A 23,857-nucleotide genomic window follows, 5' to 3' on the forward strand; every position below is an offset into this window, starting at 1 on the left:
CCACCGCACCACACACTCCAGAGACCTCAACCTCATTACCACAATCAACAGAACAAGCTGGAGGGACAGGTTCATCAACCAGAGACTGCCCATGCTATGGAATAGACTTTCCATACATGTCAAACAGAGCACCTCACTGGCCCTCTTCAAGAGAAATCTTGATGAATGGATGGGAAATAGAAAATTCACCTGGGGGTCACTCCAGTGGCTCTACGCGACAGAGGCACTCGGAACTAAGGTCAGGTGGCATGATGCCAGGGTAATCCTATGGGCTAGGCTTGTAAAGGCTCCAGGGCCATTAGTGTAGTACACACCTATGAACCTATGAACCTATGGACATAATTTGTATTAGTTAAGGCAGTAAGGTAGTGCAGAGATATCAGAATATGCTCAGCTGCCTGCTTTCTTTTACTGTATATAATGGAATGAGTTTTGATGATGTGAACTTTTTTGGGGGGTATCTGTTTTGTTCCCCTGCTTTATTCTGACAGCCTTCCCCAATGCCCTACATCCAATACCAGGTCTACCACACATGCCAATTTAGACTATACTAAATCCAATTTCAGCCAGAGTCTAAGTGAATCCTACAGGCATCCTTTGGCAAGGGTTATATAAAACAATTACACAGCACATAATGTGCATTACTGTCCCATACCTCTGCAACTATACAGGTCCATTATGTAAAACTACAGATGCTGTTACTGCTACTGGACAACAAGGAGTATATCATAGCAAACAGTAATAGTCACTGTGATGCAATATGGTGATTAAGACACAAAGAGTTGATACTTCTAAGTGAATGGTGTTACAGACGTGCATATATTCATGCAATGTAGAACTAGCAGCATGTCACTAAAACACATGGTAGAAGTTAACAGTGTACAATGGCACTCATGAAACCAATACAGCGCAATCAATACTTCTCCTTTCAGAGCTACAACAGTCAGTCACACAATGTACGTAATTATGCCTACAACAGTTGCTATGATGACAGCGAAGGTATTGTGCCCACTTCTGGTAATCATTTCCATTATCATAACAATGAGCATCATCTGTGGTGCAAAGTGATGAAGTACATCAATGCACTGTATGGAAAACACATTATATACTAACCCATAAGTGTTATATGGCTCCTTCAGTCATGGCCCATTAAGAACTGGATCCATTCTGGCTTACCATGCTCCTGGTTGCTTCATTTTATGGTAGCACTGTTCACCCAACCTGGGAATGCCAGTGCCCCTAGTGAAATGCCACCTTATGGTTGTCCATATGTCTCCACTGGACCTCCACTCAGGCAACAGAATTTTTTCAAACAGGATATCATGCACTGAGAGGACAAAGCTGACAAACAGATGCATCTTCCATTCAATCCATAGACACCTGGTATGCTATCTGTGTCACCATTTTTTAACAGTATGAAGAGATGGGTTCACATAGGTTGTCCTCTGGTCACTGGTGTAGTCACAGTGTGAGCAACTTTGCAATTATCCATGTCACTGCACTTTCACCCTGTCAGATTGTTCCCTCCTGCACCAATATTTATGTACTCTATATTAGATATTCATTATACCCCTAAACACAACCAGTGTGCTGTTTCCCTACCTGTGCACTGTGACTCAGGAAGATTATGATTTGATCATAGAGTTCATTGTTTAAACATGCACAGAAGATCATATTTATATCAGTTTAGCATTACTGTATGTCTCATGTGTTGGCCTGTAGGTTACATGGAATGCCAGAAAATTATTTTGCAATGCATTTTGCAGTGGTAACACAGTAAATAAATACTTAAGTGTTACAGTTTTTTATTCAATTATCTGCAGCCATTGTTTTTTTTCCTGTATGAGGCAAAAATGTATGTGTATGTAATAGTAAGGTGGAAGAGGATGGAACCCTGCTGATATATAAAAACGAAAAACTCGACTCTAGTATATAGATTCACGACACCCTTGAGTAAAATAAAAAATTGATTTCTTTATTCACGTTAAGCGCTTTCAGCTGTCCCCAGCCTTCATCAGAACAAATAATCTCTCCAACATCAGGGTTTATATACATACCTAGTTGTCTCCTTAATTAATAAATTAGTAAAAAACCGCCAAAAACATTTTGACTATTTAAAAAGACATGATAACAAATTCCATTGTTGTCAAATTCAGCTGAATCCTACATCTATATCACTACTGGATATATAAATACAAAAAACTTTGTCATATAAAAAATTTTTTCAATAAAAGATGAAAGTTACAAAGTATACATTTAAAATTAAATTTTTGTAACATCCATTATTCACTTCTAGGAAATATCTTGTTACCACAAGCTTGTGTATATACCCTTACATTCAAATATTTCATAATGATATGTTAATCCGTGCCTCAGATATGTAATTCATAATATGTAATTTTTAACAATTTATTCCAAGGCTAAAAAAGGTTTTAAACTAAGGAGACAACTAGGTATGTATATAAACCCTGATGTTGGAGAGATTATTTGTTCTGATGAAGGCTGGGGACAGCTGAAAGCGCTTAACGTGAATAAAGAAATCAATTTTTTATTTTACTCAAGGGTGTCGTGAATCTATATACTAGAGTCGAGTTTTTCGTTTTTATATATCAGCAGGGTTCCATCCTCTTCCACCTTATTATTCCAGTGTTGTGCTTTTGTGACTTTTCGTGTGTATGTAATAGTGATAATTAGATGCACAGTAAGTGGTCATAAGTGACAGTAACCTGACAATGTAGTGACACGTTTCCATGGAGCTCCATGGTACACCATTCGAATAATTAATTAAACTCTGCACTATATGCATTCTAATCATCACCTATTCTCTAACAGGTTAATAAAATTCTCATATTATTTGTTTTTTGTCAGTTAGCTGAAGCAGATTGCTAAATTAGCAGCATTTTGATGCCATGATGTGAAAGCAGAAGAAAGTAGATGCACCACTCTCACCCTGATACTGATGGAGAGCAATGAAAAAAAATGAGCAATCTGGTCACACTGATCATAGAGGTCTTGCAACAGAAAACTTTGAGCCATACTAAATCTTCTGCTCACCAACAGGTAATGGAATCGTGTAATGTTTTTGTCTCATTTATGGAATCTACTATGAGTTTTCATACTTCCCACACAGATTCATAATTTCACAGAATCATAGATCCATTTTTTTTTAAAGCCCATTTGTTACCTGCCAGTTCACTTTCTCAGGTCACATCTCCATTATCCAAGAAGACTACACCAGTCAGTCTTTAGTAAATTTGTTAATACAAATCTAATCATCCAAGTTATTTTAAAGGAAGATAGATAGTCATGCTGTTTAATATGTAAGTGGAGACTATTCCACAAGTTTGGGAGGATTTGGGTTAAAAACGTATCCCTCCACCATGTTCTATTTATCTGTGGTGATTACTTAGGCCCTTGATTGCTAATGCTGTGCCAGTTACTTATAAAAGTAGTAATTTACTATTATTAGTTACTTTTCAGTAAAAGTAATATATTACTATTACTTATTACTTTTCTAAAAAATAATATATTACTGCTACTAGTTACTAAGTAACACGTTACTTTTATGTAAGTATCAATTATAATATTGAGATTTACTCACACAATTAAGCACATGCATATAAGTGTATTATTAAATTGTATATACAATGCTACAATGATGATGAATAGCATTTAACAGCTGAAAAACTCCAGCAGATTACTCATTATAGCTGGGTGCCACAGTGGTGCAGCGGTGAACATTGTCACCTCACAACAAGAGGGTTTCTGGTTCAATTTTTGGCTGGGGTGCCTTCTGTGCAGTCTATGTGTTCTTCCTGTCACTTGTCTTGTGTATTCAAATAAGACAATGAGGCTTGGGTATTTGTTTATTGTAAACAAACACATCAGGATGGATGACTGGAACATAAAACTTAAAGGAACTAGCTAACTGACTGACTGTTCCACACATATATACTTTCACTCTGGCTGCTTACACAAAATGGCACAATGCTTGCACTTGCTCAGTACATATATGCACACGTCCATGAACTACAGTGGCTTTAAAGGTGCAACAAACACACTATGATCTACATACCCTGTCTTTGCGTGGGTTTCCTCAGGGTGCTCCTGTTTCTTCCCACATTCCCAAGGCATGCTGCAGGTGGATTTGACATTCTAAACTGGCCCTAGGTGTGAGTGTGTGCATGCGTGTGCCTTCTGAGAAAGGTTGGGCAATGGGCTAGCAACTCGACAATGTAAGATTCTACTGCCAGTTGTTCTGCAGACTGATGATCCACAGGGGTGATCCCTAATGGGCACAGCTGAAAGGAGAAGAAGAAGACTAGTCTTTATAACTAGGCAGTCACAAATAATAATTAAACCAAACCTTCCAGCAGCACAAAACCTATAAAAACCTATCACATTATGTCTATTTTCAGCAAGTAAAACTAGAAACCTGAAAAGGTTTTTAAATAGAGCATAAAAAAAAATTGTCAAGAGAAAAGATGGTTGATCATAGATCCACCAGAAGTGTCCTACTTGGTGCAGTGGGTTGGGGTGTTGGGTGTTAAACCAAAGATTGATGAGTTCAATTCCGACTGACGGTGGTATGGAAAACTAATGCTGTTTATTATATGGCAAGGTAAGTATACGATTTCTAGCAGGCTAGAATTGTCCCAATGTTAGTGGGAATTTTAGTGAGTTAGAGTCCTACAGTACCATGGCAGGGCCAGAGTCAGGTTGTCATTAGAGTTCACCTCCTTGCACAGTGCTAAAAAAAAAAATGAAGCAAATTTTGCTCCATATTAATTCTAATGATCTATTATGAATGCTACATGCTATGAGTTGTATCCAAATTGCCACTTCAAAGTCTCTATTACCTCTCTATTACCTCCTAACATCTGATTACTATCCATAGTATATAGGGGCCCCAGAAATTTTCCGTCACTCTTTAGGGGGCGATATTGCCCACATTGAGAACCACTGGTTTAAGTAAAAGTAACTGAAAATTAACAAACATTTAAGTTACTAGTTACTACAAAAAAGTAATATATTACTATTACTAGTTAATATTTTGAAAAAGTAACTAGTTATATTACTAGTTACTAGAAACTCTAATATATTACAGTAATATATTACATATTGTAATATATTATTCCCATCACTGTTGGTTGCAGTACTTGTGGAGACACTGGATTTTCAGAGGTTCAGGAGGTTTAAGACATCTGTTATAGTATAATAAGTTTGACAGAGATCTCCCTTTCAAAATATTAGCAGAAAATAAAAAAAAGGATAGAGCTTCTACTTTCTCTTGATAGTTCAGGGACTTTAGGACAGTGATCATTCTGGTTAGGAACCTATATGGTCTTTCTAATTGTTTCATATTTAGTGAAATACATCCTGAATGGTGCATTGTACTCAATAATTGGTCTGATCAATGCTAAGTAAAAGGGAATAATTACCACTTTATACTTGAGGGAATTCCTTTTGCAATATACACTGCTAAATAAAATGATTTCCTAACACCCATTGCCACATATTGGTCAGAATAGAAGGAGTTATTGACCAAAGTCCCTAGGTCTCTGACTATATTTTTGTTTTGTAGTGGTGCATTTTCTATATAGTTTGAAGAGGGGAGGGGGTTCCTGCCAAAAGTAGCAATAATATGCTTTTTATCATTTTTAATACACCAAGACTTTACCAGAGATTGTTCATGCTGGATGGTTTTGTTATCACAGGGTGACTTGACAACAACTCCTAATATGCAATCATTTGCAGGCTGTGTTAGCTAGAGTTCTTGATTCTTTGTCTTTGACGTGAGAGGTAAGGACCACAAGGAGAGGTCCAAGCACGGTGCCCTAAGGGACACCACTGTTCACTTTGAAACATTCTAATAAGGATTCTGTAATTCGCACTGTGGGGTCTTTTATAGATTCATAAGATTATACTAGGCTAATGACCACCATGGTCTTTACAACCCTAGCTGTGTGACCCAAGCCAGTTTTATCCCAGAGTTCCTTGGATCCCTATATGGTAGGGTATGTTAGTAAAGACGTAGCTAAGGGTTATGTGAGGGGATGTGCTATTTGGGGATTCATTTATTCATTGTCAACCTTTGCCCATCAGAGACATGGGGAGCAGACCAGGTGTGAATTTGTGATTTCCCATCAAATGATTATTTATTTATTTATTTATTTATTTTACATTTGTTGACCGGGCTAGTCTAACTGGATATATGTCCATTTTCAGTAGAGGCCCAGGGAGAAAAGCTCCAAACACCACAGTTATAACAAGGTTAAGGATTACATTAAATAGCTAACAAAATAGTAAGTAACTAGGTAGTAGATTACAATAAAAATAGTAAATAGCAGTTATATGTAATGCATTTTATTGATCATAAAATGACAAAAAACAGAAAATAGGACATGAATCTTCAAAGGAGTAAAATGCTTAAATGTTACAGTAGTTTTACTGTTCTCGTTTCATTTCTGCTAAACAATATTGTCTAGATTTGAGTAGAAACTGGGAAGTGGTAGTAACAGAGGTGAAATTCTAGTCAGGGTTATTACAAGGGCATAGCCAGTGTGTTCTAAGGAATAATTTGAGTTTTTGTTTGAAGAGGGGTAGGGAAGGAAGTAATGTAAGTTCACTAGGTAGAAGGTTCCAGTTTTTGCTAACTGTGTTTGAAAAGAGAGAGAGTCACCTGCCATGTTGCTGGACTTGTTTGTGCTAACTAATAGTTTATTAGAAATTGATAAATGATAAATAAATTGGTAAATGATCAAGGTTTCTTTTGAATAGGGTCAGGGATGAACTCTACCTCACACAGATGAGGAGCTTATTCCATAGTGCAGGCATACTTTGAGACAAATGTAGGTCAATCCAACAGATACTAATTATGTCACAGGTAAAGTTCAGGACCTTGACTCTAGTGTTTCTGGTGATGTTTGTCTTGCGGATGTGCAAGAGATCAATTAAGCTGGATCTGGGGATGCCTTATACGCTAGAAATATATTACCTCTCAGTAACCTGTAGGAGATTGACTACAGAGATATTACCTTAACAAGATCTGTGTAGGACAGGGTATTCATACCCTGGATTCTTCTAGTGATGACCCTTTGAGTGTGTTCCAACTTTTGCAAGTGCCTGGTTAGGTACATACCAAAGAGGTCCTTGTACTCAATGATGGGTCTGATAAGTACTGAGTAGAGTGGTACTGTTACTTCCTTGGACCTGACTACTATATCCTTGCTTATGAGTTGGGTGACATAGAATGGTTTTCTTTCTAACTTGTCTACATGTCAGACAAATGCCAGCTTACTGTCTATATATGTTTTCAGATCCCTAACTATCGGGTTAGCTCTTAGGGGTGTTTTATCAATTAAATACTTAGCTTGGGTAGTTGATTTCCAAAAGGGTACTATAATGCATTTCTTTGCTTTGAATTTTAATCCATGGCTTTCTCATCAGTCATTTGATTGTGTTAGACCCTCTTGCGTGATGTTGGTGTCATGGGGGCGTCTATGGTAGCCACCAAGTTGCATCTACAAACTTTGTGAACCAGAGACCTTTGACATGAGCCTTGAATTTTGAGAAGTAGATGATAAAACAATAGCAGGCCCAACATGCAGCACTGGGGTACTCCACTGGTGACTGTTCTCTTGGTGCTGATGGTCTCATCGAGCCTGAATTCTTGTGTCCCATCTCTGAGCCAGCTGGCAATCCAGTGAGTCATTTAGGGATGTACGCCTAGTTCTGAGAGTTTGTCAATCATACCTGAGTGGGATATTGTATTGAATGCCTTGACCAGATCAACGTAGGTGGCATGCACTGTTTTTCCTTCATTCAGGTCCCTTCAGGGCCTACTCCCTATTGATAGTCAGGGGGATATGCTAGAAAAGGATTTCACATAGGGGAGTGGGGGGTGAAGTTTGACTGAAATTTTGTCAGTGAGAAGATTTGCTATGTCACCCTGGTCACTGAAGGCTGTGCCATTTACAACCAGTTCTGCATACTGCTGAGTATTACCTTTAAGTTTCCTGACATAGCTGAAGAGAGCTTTGTGACTGACCTTTTTATTTATTTATTTAACATTTATTTACTGGGAAAGTCTGACAAGGAACAAAGCCAATTTTAAGCGGAGGGCTGGGGAGAAACACTGCAGACACATGTCCTTGTAATGTGGGAGGAAACCGGAGCACCCAGAGGAAACCCACTCGAATGCAGGGCGGACATGCAGACTCCACACAGAAGTCACCCCTGCCAAGAATCAAACCGAAGAACCTCTTACTGTGAGGCAGCAATGCAACTGCTGCACTAGTGCACCACCCACAATTAGCCAGGGAGGCTATACCATCCTCACAACTGGCCTTATTGGACTTAGTTAGCCCTTTTAGCTTCTAGTTTAGTTGAATCAGATAGCTCTTGTCTCTATGAGAGTTGCCTATTCTGAATTTGGTCATGACTTTTTTCCTTTGTTATATAGCCTTTTAAGGTAAGGATTCCACCAGTGTGGTCTGTCTTTGGTGTTAGATTTGGTCTTCCTTCTGATAGTTACAGCAGCCTCAATGCAGCCATTTACATGTTTATATATGGTTTTTGCAAATATCCTGTAGAGATAGCTATGCCCTCAAGATTTTTCAGAGCTGTGAGTTTTGAGAAACTGTCACTTAATAAGATGCAGTTTGCTTTAGAATAGTTTCTCACTGTTACAGGTTTAGTTGGGTTTTCCAGACTGGGTTTTAATTTGAGGAAACAACTTTGTGATCCAACTTGACCAATAAGGATGTGATACAAGGAAGGGCACACTCTCTCATGTTGGTGAGACTGTGTTGTGTTGATAAAGTCCAGTAAACATTGTGCCTGTGAGTTAGAGACAGTGTATGTTTCCCAGTCTATAGAGAGGTAAAGTCTCCTATGAATAGGGTAATTGGCTGGATGGTGAGCTTCTCTAGTAGGGCTAGGTAAGAGTTTTGAGCTCCGTGGGTCATAGAGGGCAACCTATAGCTGGCCATGACATTTTAAGGAAACTTGTATATTGAGACTTTGATGTGGATAAACTCCGAGGCATCATCCTGTTTAACCAACCTAGGGTTGTATTTGCACCTCAAACTTTAGCCTGTCAATGCTGCTGTAGGTCTCAATGTGAGGAAGGCACTGCAGCCTTCCAATGCCAGAGTACTTTCATAGGTTCATCGGTTGATCTGTGTGTACTAGGCTAATAGCCCTGGAACCTTTACAAGCCTAGCCCATAGAAGTGCCCTGGCATTGTGCTGCTCGTCGTTAGTTCCCAGTGTCTCTATCAAGTAGCACCACTGGAATGAACCTCGGGGGTGAACTTTCTATTTCCCATCCACTCATTAAGATTTCTCTTGAAGATGGCCAGTGAGGTGCTCTGCTTGACATGTATGGGAAGTCTATTCCAGAGCATGGGAAATCTCTGGGTCATGAACCTGTCCCTCCAGCATGTTCTCTTGATCGTGGTCATGAGGTTAAGATCTCTGGAATGTGTGGTGTAGAGGGATTGGAATTTCTTTAGATGTAGCATTTCTAACAGAGCTGGGTCAGACATAGCTTTGTAACTCAACAGAGATTGCCTCTTAGTAGACGATATGAGACAGAGAATAACTGGACCTTTTTGAGTCTGTCCATGTACGACATGTTTAAGGCCTAGGATCCTCTTCGTGAGGTACTTTTGTGGCCTTTCCAGCTGTTGAATGTGTCTTGTGAGGTACATGCCAAATGGGGCATTATACTTGATGATTGACCTAATGAGGGAAGAGTAGAGAGAGATGATGACCTCTATCTTCCTGGATGCAAAACCCTTGGAAATGAGATGTGCCACACAGAAGGACTTTCTGACCACAGTGGCAATGTGGTGGTTGAACAAGAGGTTGCTGTGAACCTGTGTCCCCAGATCTCTTATAATGTCTTCAGTGTTCAGTGGGCTCCCAGCAATGTGGTAATGAGTGGGAACTGAGTTTTTCCCAAAGGGGATGACGACGCATTTTTTGACAATAAGCTTAAGACCATGGTTTCGACACCAGTCATTGGACTGAGTGAGGCCTTCCTGTAGAATGTCTACATCACTTGGGGAGTTAATAATGGCTCCCACTTGCAGTCATCTGCAAGCTTGGTCAGCCAGAGTCCTTCTGTGTTAGCCTGGACTTCTGAGAAGTAGACGCTAAACAGGAGAGGACCCAGGACCAATCCCTGTGGGACTCCACTCATGACTGGTCAGCAATCTGACTTGGAGTCCACTACTTTCACACTGTGGGTTCTATCTGTGAGCCAATTTGAAATCCACTTAGTGATGGAGGGGATAATGCCTAGTTTGGTGAGTTTATCAATAATTCCAGAGCGGGGAATGGTATCAAAGGCCTTGGCCAGATCGAGGTAGGCTGTATGAACTGCCTTGCCATCATCCACAGCTCTGCTGACTGACTCAAAAAAGTCAACCAGGTTGAGCAGGCATGATCTACCTTTCACAAAACCAAATTGCATGGGGTCTAGAACTTGGAGATTCCCTATATCCTTGTTAATTAGGTCCATGATGATGCGATCCATAGCCTTACATATCAGACTCTTCTGCTGCTTTAAACCAAGTCTCAGTAGTAGCACAGATATCTTCATTTTCCAGAATGAGGAGAGCTTGTAGGGTGTGGAGTTTCTTTTTTTAGGCTCCCTGCATTGAGCAATAACACCTTAAGACTGCTTTGCATTTTTTTTCCTATGCTGGTAGTTTTGTAATTTTGATATTAATTAAAGGATCTAAGAGTATGACTAAAGTTTTAGCAAGTTTACAATCCAGGACCTACCCTTCATGAATCCCATTTGTTGGGGTCAAGTAAAACAAGATTCTTGATATCATAGTTAATGGGATCAGTTATGATATCTTCTGAAAATAGGCCCCTGGCCCAGTCGGTCATACCTGGTTAACAAATGTAATAAATATATAAATAAATGTATTTGTAGACGCAACATATAAAACTGATAAAGTATATATTTGCTTGGGACACTTGTAACTTCACCCTTATGGAGGGGCAACATGACTGCAGTATACTTCTCGTCAGGGACAAAAGAAGTAGCTAAACTTAGGTTAAACTGTTTAAGGAGTGAGCAGACATCCCATTTTCTTTCCCCAAGAATTCTGGACAAAGCCAAAAATAATGTGGGGAGAAATGCCCAAATCAGGGTCAATATTTAATTTTTAAATATTTTAAAATATTTTTAAATATTACTCTTAAATATTAAACAAATAATTAAATAAATAATTTAAATTAAATAAATAATAAATATTAAATATTACTCTTATTCAAATAATAAGCTAATAGGATAGCAGGTTTTGCATCAGTCTGCACTTTCTAAACAATAACAAGAATGAAACTCAAAAGTCTGGCATTGTTGGCTGACTGTAACCATCACTAATTTACCAGAAAATCAAGCCGTTTATAAGAGACAAGGAAAAAAAGAAGTAAAATCAAGGGCATTTTACTAAATCAGGGACAGCTGAGAGGTATTGGGAGTGAGTGTGCAAGGGTATATTTAACGGGTCTATATTAGATAAACAAAAGTTTATCTTACTGAATGCTGACATTATCAAAAATCCCGGAACTCAAAACTGCAATTGTGGGGGGATGCGCCCCCACACCCCCTGCTAAATTTATATTCCAACTCCGAGATTGCACTACAGTGAGGAAAGGGCAAATATTCCCATCTTCACTGTACTGCGATCTCACAATTCCAGTTTCGAGTACCGGGATTTTCTCTCATGTTAGCGTTCGGTAAGATAAACTTTCGTTTATCTAATATAGACCCTATTTAACACAGTGAATTAATCTAAAAGGTATATTGTGAGGTCACATGGAGGAAACTTTTAGTAAATGATCCTTTGAATTTATTGGGGGAATGAATCGAGTATTTTGGGGCTTTGGATAGAAGTCTCAGGGATGAAGATGGCACTGAATGTGTTTGGAAGAATACTGGCAAAGTGCATTGGTGGCATCTTTTTGAGTAAGTTCCAGAGAGAGTTCCAAATAGGTACATGTTGTTCAGGAGACCAATGAAAAGGCTAATCCAATTTTCTAATTTTCCTAGAGCACAGTTTGGTTAAGTGACTTCTTGTGTGCTACACAGTAGGAAAATGGAGGCTGTGGAAATACAGTCATGTAGTACAGGAAGCAGCTCATTAAGAGATCATGACCTTATACCTCTGTGTTAAAAGCCAGAATGCATGGCCCATTTTAGCAAGCATGGCTGGCAGTTATCTGGACTGCAGGTGACACAGAACAATAGAGAAAATGGGCTCCAGTAGAATATTATAAGACAGATCGGGCTGTTGGCACAAGTGTATCCAGAGAATCTACATAGTGATTTGAAGGAACAATTTAAAAAAGCCTTGAATCTGCATCCACACCTCTGCTTTACAACAATGAGAGCCCACTGAGCAAGCAGTTCGACCTCCTTACCCCATTAGCTGCTGTTGAGGACTGTGATCTTCAAAGTGTTGCTTACAGAAGGAGCACATTATACCTGTAACAAGAAATAGGTGAAACTTCATACTTGAGGGGGAGCAATGTGAGAATCTGTCCAGACTCAGCCCCTAACACTATCAAGAAACACAGATTCTTGCATTAGTCCATTGGTTGTGTAATCAAAAGGGATACTATTCTAGTTTAACTCTCATGTACTAAGGGAAGTGGCAGATAACTGCAGACTCCCTAAAGGAAAATTATTGATGGGTCTGATGCCTAATGATATGGTGAGTGCTACCAAGCCCTCATACACATCTAACAGGGGAATACTTGCATGAACCAGGCATACAATGTGACCAGCTATGTTTGTATCAGTTCCTTCTCCTTGAAAAGCTGGCTGTTTGAATGAGTATGATGTCAGTGATGTCCCAATGCAGATTTCCCCTAGCCTGTTTGGGGGGAGGGGTGGCATAAGAAAAGAGTCACCAGGCAGATATTTCCTATGCATATCCTGACCCACAACTGATTTGGCATTCCTTTAGTGGAAACCTGCATGGGTAAGTATAAGGCAATGGACAGTGGTCATCAAGATATGCAACACAGTCAGGCGTTCTTCAGGTACTACTGCAGCCCCCCCCCCATCCTTCTGTGAAAGGAACTGCATAATTTATTAGATGTTTTAATGGAAAAAGTCACTTAAAGCCACTAAGCATGGGAAAACATACCTGACTGTGATAAAGTGCAGTGCTTCAGTATAAGTCTTCTTTACAGTAATGTGCAATTCAAGACTGCAGGTCAGTTTTGCTCTTGCTAGTTTACAAATAACAAGGGATTGGAGATCTGGCTAATTTGTTTGTGATTTTTTTTTTTTTTTGGTCTAGTTTCACTGGCTTGGTACTTTGAATTGCAGCCAGGAGCCACTGATTTAAATAGTCAGTATAATTCAAATCAAAATAATAAACCTTTTTTCCATTGTATTAGTATTGTAATTAATGGTCATGATTTTTCTAGTTTGTAACTGCTAATTTTAGAATTCGTACCTCCCACATCAAACAAAAAGCACTAAAACCTTGGCTTAGTGAGTTTGGGGTTGATGAAATCTATGTGCAAGAATGGAGAGATTTGAATAGGCATAACAAAACCATTTTTTTCCAGGGTGGGGGCCACTTGTTTGTGCACACTCAAAACCCCTGCTAAGGCTGGAGTTCCTATTTTTTGTCACACCTTCTTTGGGCTGGCAGTTAGTGGAGTCTGAGAAAGTAATGAAAAGCAGAGTCTTATAGGCAAGTTTTAATATATCCAGTAGTACAATTACTAAACTATGAACTATGAACCTATGAACCTACTGTTGACAACCTTTGTGGGATTAATGAGAACACACAGCTGCTTAAAGTACCTTTATTTTTCCAATTGAATACGAATACAATAATTCTAAACTTGGCCTGTGACCATATTCTTTTAAAAATTGAATGGCTGGTTAAAGCACAAAAATTCTAAATAGGTGGATGGAAGAAATAAGGTTAAAACTACTTGGAACATTTTTCACTTAGATGATGACACCTCCAGTTGTATAGCTTCTTGAAGTAACAATTCCAGCAAGTTAAACAAACAACTCAGGAGCTTAGTATAATCCGCCAAAGCCAAATTTGAGCCTAACATAGCTACCAAAGACAATCACAAGGCATTTTTTAGTTATGCTTGTAATCTCAAAAGCACAAAGCAACAATGCATCAAGCTTATTGTGATTAATATTACCTACACTGAGACTGAAAGTATAGTGAACCTACTGGCCAATACATTTAATTCTAACTTTAACCTTCTGTCCCTTCTGTCTGTCCCTAAAGATGTACCTCAAATTGGTTTGTCTCCAGTTATCACACAAGAACCAGTCCTAAAAATGCTATCAAAAGCTAAATATTGCATTGATGGATCTCATTCTATCCCTGGATGCATTTTAAATATCATGAAGCATGATTTATCCACATCCTGAACAACACTGTCCAGTCTCACCATCTACACAGGTTTTGTAGCAAGCAAATGGAGAATAGCTGCAGTCATTCCTCTCCATAAGGGACAAGCTTCCACAGACCCAGGCAATTATAGGCCCATAAGTCTGACCTGCCTCATATGCAAAACAACAGTAAGGCTTATTATGGAATTAATCAATCAGGACCTTTCCAAGCACTGGACCTGTCTCAGTCTGGATTCATCAAGGGCAGGTCATGCTTACTCAACCATGTGGATTTTTTTGAAAAGGTCACAAAAGCAATGGATGAAGGCAAAATATTACACACCACATACTTCAACCTGGCTAATGCTTTTGGCACAATTGCCACTGAGGCATATCAGAAAACTAAAAAAAAAAAAAAAATGGGAATAAACCCCTATGTCAATAACTGGATTGCCAAATGGCTCACAGATAGGATTAATAAAATCATAATGGGGAAGTTGCAGCCACTAAGACACCAGTCACTATGGAGTCCCCCAGGGTTCCATGCTACAACATCCTTATTTGTTATCTACTTTTCTGAAGTAAAAGCCAAGATCAAAGGGCTCTAGATAAAGAGGTTTGCAGATGACTGCAAGCTAGGAGTAATCATTGAATCTCCAGATGACGTATTCATCCTGCAGGATGGTTTGCCTCAAATAAATAACTGGTGCCAAAATCATACACTTAAACTAAATGCCAAAAAATGCATGACTACATCTTCCAGGAAGTCATCTGCACCAGGGAATTATCACATCAATAATACATCCCTAAGGGTTGACTAAGTTGTTCAGGATTTGTGAACTTATGTGGACAGTAACTTAACTTTTGACCAACATGTGTTTATTGTTTTAGAAAAGTCCTTCCATATTTCACAGCAAAAAAAATAAATAAATGGATTCAGTCTAGATCTAGGGATGTCATTGTCTCCCTTTACCTCCAGCCATTAAAAATAATGTTCCTTTCAGCATGCATTTGTCCACACATGCATCAACTGGAATTCCCTTAGAGATACCTTACTAAAAGGACACAAAACAACATGTCCTACATGGAATGACTCAAAGCCCTGTCACTATACTCGGTATCCTACAGACTGCAAAGAGGTGACCTGTGTCTAGCATGCAGGATATCCTCTGACCCATAACTGATGAATTTACTGCACATCAGCAAGTCTAATGGCATCAGAAATACTTGATCTGGGAATCTAAACCTTTTCTGTTCTGCAACATCAACAGAATGGTTTGGAGCGATAGCTATATCTTGCAGACAATCCAACTGCTGTAGAACCATCCACATAAAACAAAATTCATCCCTGCCCCATTTTCAAGCACGACTTAGAGCTATGGATGGAAAACAGAAAATGTACCCCAGAACTGCCTCTTTCACTACTAATTGACAGAGAGGCAGCTTCTAAATGCTTTATTCCATGCAGGCATCCACTCAAATTATCTGTGATATGATCCCAGTTATTCTTATTAGGGGTAATATATATTTATTGATGAGGAGCATGTGATGCCCAGTCTGTAACCAAACAGGGTAGGTTATTTCGAGCACAAAAAGGGAAAGTGTCTAGGCTTAAAACGGCCTGCAATGGGAGCTGGCCCAGTACTTATCTAAGAGTAACAATGGCTATTTGTAGCATAGAACTATAATGGCAGACTATTTCATTAATGAATTCTTTGAGGCAGAAATTCTACCATCCCCCCTTATACATTACAAAGCAGTTTAATCTGGCAATGCTGAGGGAAGCATCCTATTACGAAAATAGGCCCCTTAATTCTTTCTGATCTTGTGTTACTCATGCAGATTAAGAAAGGTATGAAATCACTTATTAAGCTCAACCTTCTATGGTGCTTTTCACTGGTAGCACTCTTAAATCTAGAATTATGTAGCTTATGCACATTGGTTAAATCCCAAGTATTAGGTAGTTTAGACTCCTGCATGCAATAGCTGGAAATAGATGTAGAGAAGGCACATAGTTGCTGTATATGTAAAAGATTTAGGGAACCCAAAATTTCGAATGCATATAATCAGGCATATTTGTAGCTCAAGCAAGCCCTTGCAGACAAGATTGATTTGTAGCTAAAATAAGCTTTCTTTGAAGCCTTTATGCAGAGTAATACATTTGAAAAACTGCATACATATAAGATCAAATTCAAGTGCTCAAAGGGAGAGTGACACATATCAGAAAAGGGTAACACACTGTCACTAAAAAAGAGAGATTTGTGAAGAATATCTTAAATTGTGCACAACCATATATAATAAAAAGCAGTGGTCACATGACCCCGGGGTTAGGCAGGTGAATACTTTACTGCACCAAGAAGAGTTACCTAATTTTCAATGAACAAGATAGCCATACTCACTGACCTACAAGTGAAACAGTAATTCAAACTGTCCTGTCAAAGACCCTGATGGGCAAGGCAGCATTGGCTGATGGCCTGAATGCTGAGATTTGAAAATTTTACAGCCTTGTTTAGTCACCCCTTTGCAACAATTATTTGAATCCTACGACAAAACTGGAGCAACTAATGACTTTTCAGCCTTTTCCACCACAATAGTGCTCCCAATGCCAGTAAATATTGTTCTTTGGTACAACATTTTAGACCAGTAACCTTGTTAAATGTGGATCTCAAAATTCTTTGCCTGGCTAATTCCCTGTTGCCTTTAAGGCATCCTGCATTCATTCATTCATTTCCCTAACCAGACAAGGATTTTTGTATGGAAAACCAAGTGCTGATCACATACTGAGCCTGATAAACTTCATACAGGGGCTTCTCCACATGCCGGAAATGCCATTGTCACTCATTGATAATGAGAAACCACATCAAGTGAGAATATCTCTGGTGAGTTCCAAACCATATGGAGTTCATTGGTCCCTTTAGTATGGTCATTCAGACATTATATGTGGGGCTACAATGCCTGATTGCAGACACTTAATCTGTTTTCTTGACCACTTAATAACATAAGGAAAGCAGACAATGGTGTCTGTTATCTTGTACTCAATTCTTAATAATAATGGAATCCCTGAATCGAGTTATAAATAGGAAAGTGACAGTCAAAGGCTGTACTTGTATGAAACCTGGAGAAATGACTTGTTTTTGTTATTATTATTATTATTATTATTATTATTATTATTATTATTATTTTGGCTAATGACCGCATTATCCAGTTGCAAGACCCTGTGAAGAACATCCCTTATTTACTGGACCACCTACAAGCCAGAAGGGGCTACAACTAAAGCTAGCCAAATTAGATAATGTGGCAGTTAATGAAGCTACATTAGCTTGAGGGATAAGGGCATAACATTTCCGATAGGTTGAATCCATGGGGTTCAAAATACCTTTGTATACATTAAGCACATGGTTAACTGAATCTAAGTCTATCTTGGACAGTCTTCTTCTAAGTGAACACCTACTGAATGCTGAAGCTCTTCCTCCATGTTTGACTGGCAGTCCATAAAATGCAATTTGGACTGCTGTTGTTTTAAGTCCTTAAGCATATCCCTATACTAACAAACAACAATTACACAATTAAAATTTCTAATTTAACCTCTGAATTTGTATGGATTGCTAGGAGAAAATGAATAAGAAGGCATATCATATGAACTCCTGTCTTTTCCCTGGAGGTGGACCTCCCAGGCAGGAGAACTTATACTGTTATATTTACACTAAGGCAATTCTTCTCTATTAAAGAGGTTTTTTTTCCATGGCATGGAGTAAACCGAAAGCTAGAATCATTAAAACAGACTTCTCCTGGGCCACCATTTGATTCCCCAAAGGCCTGTTAAAACACATTGAGGATTTTCCCAATAAAGTAGCAATGTATAAAACCATCTCTATTCTTTACAGAGTCATATTTCATTCACTGGTTTGGATAATAATTGTCCAGTCATGGGGGCATCTGGACTTTCTAAGCTATGGGACTCCAATTAGAGAAAATCTATGGGCTAATAAAGGGATAATCAGAGTAGAGGATATTATTCAACTTGCTGATGGCTTGGCAGTGTTCTCTTCCTTTTGATACATTCAGTCAAATAGGGAACCACCAAGTCAGATCACTGACAAGAGGCATAGCTAGGGTGGGACAAAGACAGCTGAAACCTTGGGCACACGGTGATAGAGTTTTATGCCTTTTGTTTCCCTCTAAACTTAAAGTTGATAGGGCTACCAGATCAAGGAATGACACTGGGTACCAAGTAGCTAGCTACAGTTCTGTCACTGGTACTATCTATGGCTGAGGGATGCCACTGTGTGATCTACATTTATTAATACGCAAGATCTCTTCTTCTTCCCCCCGAGGCCTACCTTGACCTGTTCAGCAACTGAAGATGGGAAGGCAAGACATGTAAGAGCCTATTGGGTTTAAAAAAGTATTACCTTATTCCTCACAAAAGGCATTTTAGAAGACTCTGTGCAACAGTTTTATTAGTAACCAGTGAGATTAATGATTGAAGAATTAATGATCTGCTGAACACTTTAGTGCAACTTAAACTGAATATCTTTCATGAAAGGAGACCACTCTTCTTTGGCTACATGAATATTTGTCCCCAGCAGGAAGTATGTAGTTGTTATTTGAAAAAGAGTTATAAGTATACCTCTTGGATTTATATGGCGGTATGACAATTCTAATAAGCTATAGGTACACTTGATTAATTAAATCTGTCAGTGCTTCAGCATAATGTTGCCAGGTTCACTGCATCTTTTTATTTACAGATAATCACTTTTGTTTGGAACCAGGTGGGGCCTCTTTCCATTTTTTTGGATTTTACAAATCATGATAGTAATGCGGGCATACACATCATGTACATGGAAAGAACCTGAAACTCTCACAGTGGCAGGCCTGTACTTCTGGGCATTAGACATGGACAACCCACCCTCCCAAACATAATGGAACAATGCTGATAAGTTGACTCTCAAGAATGCAATGTTTGAAAAATGTTACACACTCTTATAATCTTTGCTATTGGAAAAAGAGAACCATTTATTGAGCTAATAGATACATTTTTAACAATTTTTGTCAGATGTAGTACTAGTTTTCTGGTTTGATTTGCTTTCTTATTTGCTAGTTTGTTGTGTATTTATTTGTTTCCTTTTTTAATATAAAGATCTTGTAAAAATATATTGTCAGTAAGATTTGTTTTTATACATTTTCACTTAGAGGTGAATAAGTAAAGAAAGATTACCTTTACTTCCCAAGGAGACAGATATCTTCCTGAAGGTCATCCAGAGGGATAGGCAGTTCCTGATGAGATGTTGTGGGAACCATGAAGAGAGAGAGAGATGATGTGCTGAGACCACTTCTAATGTCAGTCTAGTAGGTGATTAAGGCCAAATAATGAAGTAAACCAGTGTAGGGTGATAGACAAGAGAGACTATAAAAACAGAGGATGGCTCTAGCACTGCAGGCGACCCTGTGACCATGAGCATAACCCATCCTGAACATGTTACTGACATATTTGAAACTTGTGAGGGCTGATGTCCTGGAAATATCCATCACAAGTGTCTTGGATGGACTTGAGATTAGAGCTCCTTGAGGACAGGCTTAAGGTTTTAACAGATATGCCTTTGTTCATTACAGTATTTGCTTTACTCAGCATAACTCCTCTCCTCACATGTACTAATGGCTATAGTAAGTACCATTTATTTGTCCCTTCAAAGAGTATTCTCACATGGGAACACCTTGGGTTACTGCTAATGGTATGTCTGCAATGATCCAAACATATTCAAGACATTCATGTATGCTTATGTTCCTATAGCATATTTGGGTGATGAGGGTGGGGATACACTGATAAATATAGTATATTATACATCCCATCAGTGGTTCTTATGGGAAACAGGGTCAGGCCAGCAGATGTGGTGCTATTGTGTTCAGATCTGCCTTCAGTGTTGCATGAGACAGAACTGCTGAAACCACAGTGGCATGTGCATAAGATTACCATCCCTTTAAACAAACGGCAACAACAGCTGCCAGTAGTGGTGGTACTGTTAATGACTCCTGTCCGGTGGGTGGGTACAGAACAGACTGTAGCAGCGCCCGTGGGCGAGCACTCTGGAGGTTAATGTGTGTCACCCACCTAAGGTGGCATAGCTCTACATGTACTGGGACTGGCATATGTGTAGTCAGGGTGGAGGTGTTTCATGTGTACAGTCAACAGCACCTTGCAGCAAGGCATATGGATGTGAGATATCCTCACACCATGGCTACCTACAAACAGACCTGACGTGGTAGTATCATGGCAGATCCTATCTAATATGTCACAACAGGTCAGGCCTGAGGATGTTGCCACTTCCACATCTCTGGACCCTATGCTCAGTCACTGCAGCACAGCCCAAGATCACAACCTCTTCCTATATTGGGAATGCAGTCCTTGGACCACAGCTTAGAGCTTATAACTTATGTAGGCCATTTTCAGTCTGGTGTGAGTATCACTGACATCCTTAAATTGTAGACAGCTACCCTGAGTAATCTGAAATGGCATGCCAGAAAATAATAGCTGTAAAGAAAATATGATGCTCTCCACTTGTCTTGGCACAGCAATCTCTAGTATGCACCATTGGGAACAAAGATGGTTGCCATATTACTTTAAGCATCCATCATATCATTCATGTCTCTGACAGTGACAACTGCAGAAAAAGCCTTAACCACATGCACCATTAAGGATGACCACTGCAGATGCACATTGTCTGAAGCTGGTGAAATATGTCGGCAAATATGTCTCAGCAGCACAGCATGGTACAATATTAGCTTGTGTATGTAATAGGGAATGGGTAACCCAGGCAGGCCATCTACTTCTGGTGAAGAACATTACAGGAGTCCTCACATCGCTATGTCATACTGTAGACACTAAGTTCCTATCCACCATGTGACTGTGGATTCTGATGCAGTGTGCCCAATTTGTCTTGAGCTTGGGAAGTGATGAGAGCATAATTTGATCCCTTGTAACATGATACACTGTATCACAAAATGTTATGTTTGTTACCAGAATATTATATACTCGCTCACCATTGTCTTTATCATAATAAAGCACTTTGCAGTACAGTATTATTACATGTATTATTTTCCTTCAGGTTTCATATGAAAACCTCTATGACTATGACATCCCATATCAGCTGTGTGGATTGCAGTGGTGTATATTGTGGTCTGTGTCTTGAGGCTGGGAGTGCTAGTGCAAGGTTTTCTTTGGCCTCTTCATCACTATTATTCCAGGAGCTGTCTTCACATTTATAGTATAGTAATAATAAACATCTATTACTCAATTAGGCCCATTGGGCACACAGTTCCTTTTCAGAGGCAACCCAGAAGCAATTTCTGGTTAAGTGACTTGCTTGGGGTCACACAGTAGGCAAATGAGGGCGGATGGAATCAAACCATGTACTATAGAAATTACAGCTTGCAACATTAACCTTTGCTCAAAACACAAATAGATCCGATACTAGTAATCCACTCAGTCCACTCGATCTGGATAAGAATAATTTATTAGTTACATACACGCACAGACTCCAACTTCTTCAGACAGAAACCTCTGTTACAACTTGAAGACATGGCATGCAATAACAGTGATGAAGAGGCCCAGGACAATCCTATAATATAGTGTGGGATGCAGCAAGCCACAGATATCTGGCAGGTCTTCATAGGTGTATAATGAATTATGCTACCAAAGACTTTCAGACTGCAGAAATGAACCTTTATCTATCTGAAGGCATGTTTTGTGATGTTCTGTTTAAGGCATTAAGCCCAATTTAGACCTTCTGCATGGGTCTTTGTGAACACAGTGTGGAGGAAAAAAAAACATGGCTCCACTAGATATCCGGTACCATCTAACAGGCAGCCTTGGAGTATCGGTCAGTAATGCAAAACCATAGTATGTGGCATTGGAATACCAGCTACAGATGCTGTGTTATCCCTAGGTTATGATGTAGCTAATCTATGCTATGACCTATATGGTCACACACCATCTGGCAGTCAATTTTATTTATTTATTTTATTTTACATTTGTTTACCGGGATTGTCCGACTTGGAATGAAGCCAGTTTTTAGAGGAAGCCCGGGGAGAAATGCTCCAGATGCATGTCTTTTGAATTAAGTAGTATTCCTTCCTGTTGAGGTATGTAGTAGTTCCATCATCTGTAGGGAAGCAGGAAAGTTTGACTAAGGATGATTTGACCCTGGACAGTTTGACTCCAATGCAATTCAATACACTTTCATATTAAAATTCAGATTTATTGTCTATAGGAATATTTATTGGACAGTTTGACCCCAATTAAATTTAATAAAAGCATTTTACTACTCAATATTTAAATTAGGAATTTTACATAGGAATTTAATATATTGTTTAACATTTTAATATGTAAATGTTAATTTAATATTTTATTTAATATCTAATTAATTAACACTAGTTTTAACATGTTAATAAAATCAATCAGGAATTTTACATATGAAGTGAACATATTTAACATTTAAACATTACACTCATAAGAAATTAATGTTAATAATATTATTATTATTTTATGTAGATCAAATGCAAATGCTTTAAACAGGTATATATCTATTAATATTAGCCCATTAAGAACTTGTCAGTTCTCTATGAGTGTACTAGGTTACAGACCAGAAATGTGAATAATATTTTGTTCTGTCTAATGACAGGCTGTTTTCTGCACAATTGTGTGTGATTGTCATATGTTTTCACTATTCTTGCTGAATGATATATACCATTATAAAGCCTTGTTACAGGTCTACATATGGAATGTGTTAATGCAGGGGTCCAAGTATCCTGTACTACATCTCTAGTAAGTATCCATATGGTTATATGTGTGTAATCATTTACACAAATATAAATGCTTAGAAGGTAGCATATTGAGCAGAAAACTTGCTTAATGGACATTAATTCCAGCATTGTATCAGGGACCTTTATGTACTGGTCTGCATGTGCCAGTAAGCAGTATAAAAACTGATGACTAAGATATGCCCATTGTGGTGTTACTGGTAGTTTTCTGGAAGATGTCCACTGACCATGGCAGTTACAACAGTCATGTCACAGGTTTTAGCTATCTACCTTTTCAATCTGCCAGATCCATTAACTGACACAGTCTGCTGAGCTCATCTAGCACTTGGCCCACAACACAGAACCAGCCCAGCAGCTGCCACCTTTTCAGACCACTACCGAATGTGCTCCATAAAGCACAACATAATACGATGAACACATATGGTTAGATTTCTCTGTACTTCTGCTGTACTGGGCCATTATATCTGGCAAATAATCAACAGCAATTATATGGGCTAGTATATCTTTCGGATTACTCATTTTTGTAATGAACTTTGTTATAATGCTGCCAGTTGTTTGCTCATTTATTTATTTATTTATTTTTATTTGTTATCATGGGTAGAGCACTGATTTCCATGGAACTTTTTCAGTCTCAGCC

This window comes from Protopterus annectens, chromosome 4.part0 (genome assembly GCF_019279795.1).
Source record: "Protopterus annectens isolate FY-2018-M chromosome 4.part0, PAN1.0, whole genome shotgun sequence".
In the NCBI taxonomy this organism is placed as follows: domain Eukaryota; kingdom Metazoa; phylum Chordata; order Ceratodontiformes; family Protopteridae; genus Protopterus; species Protopterus annectens.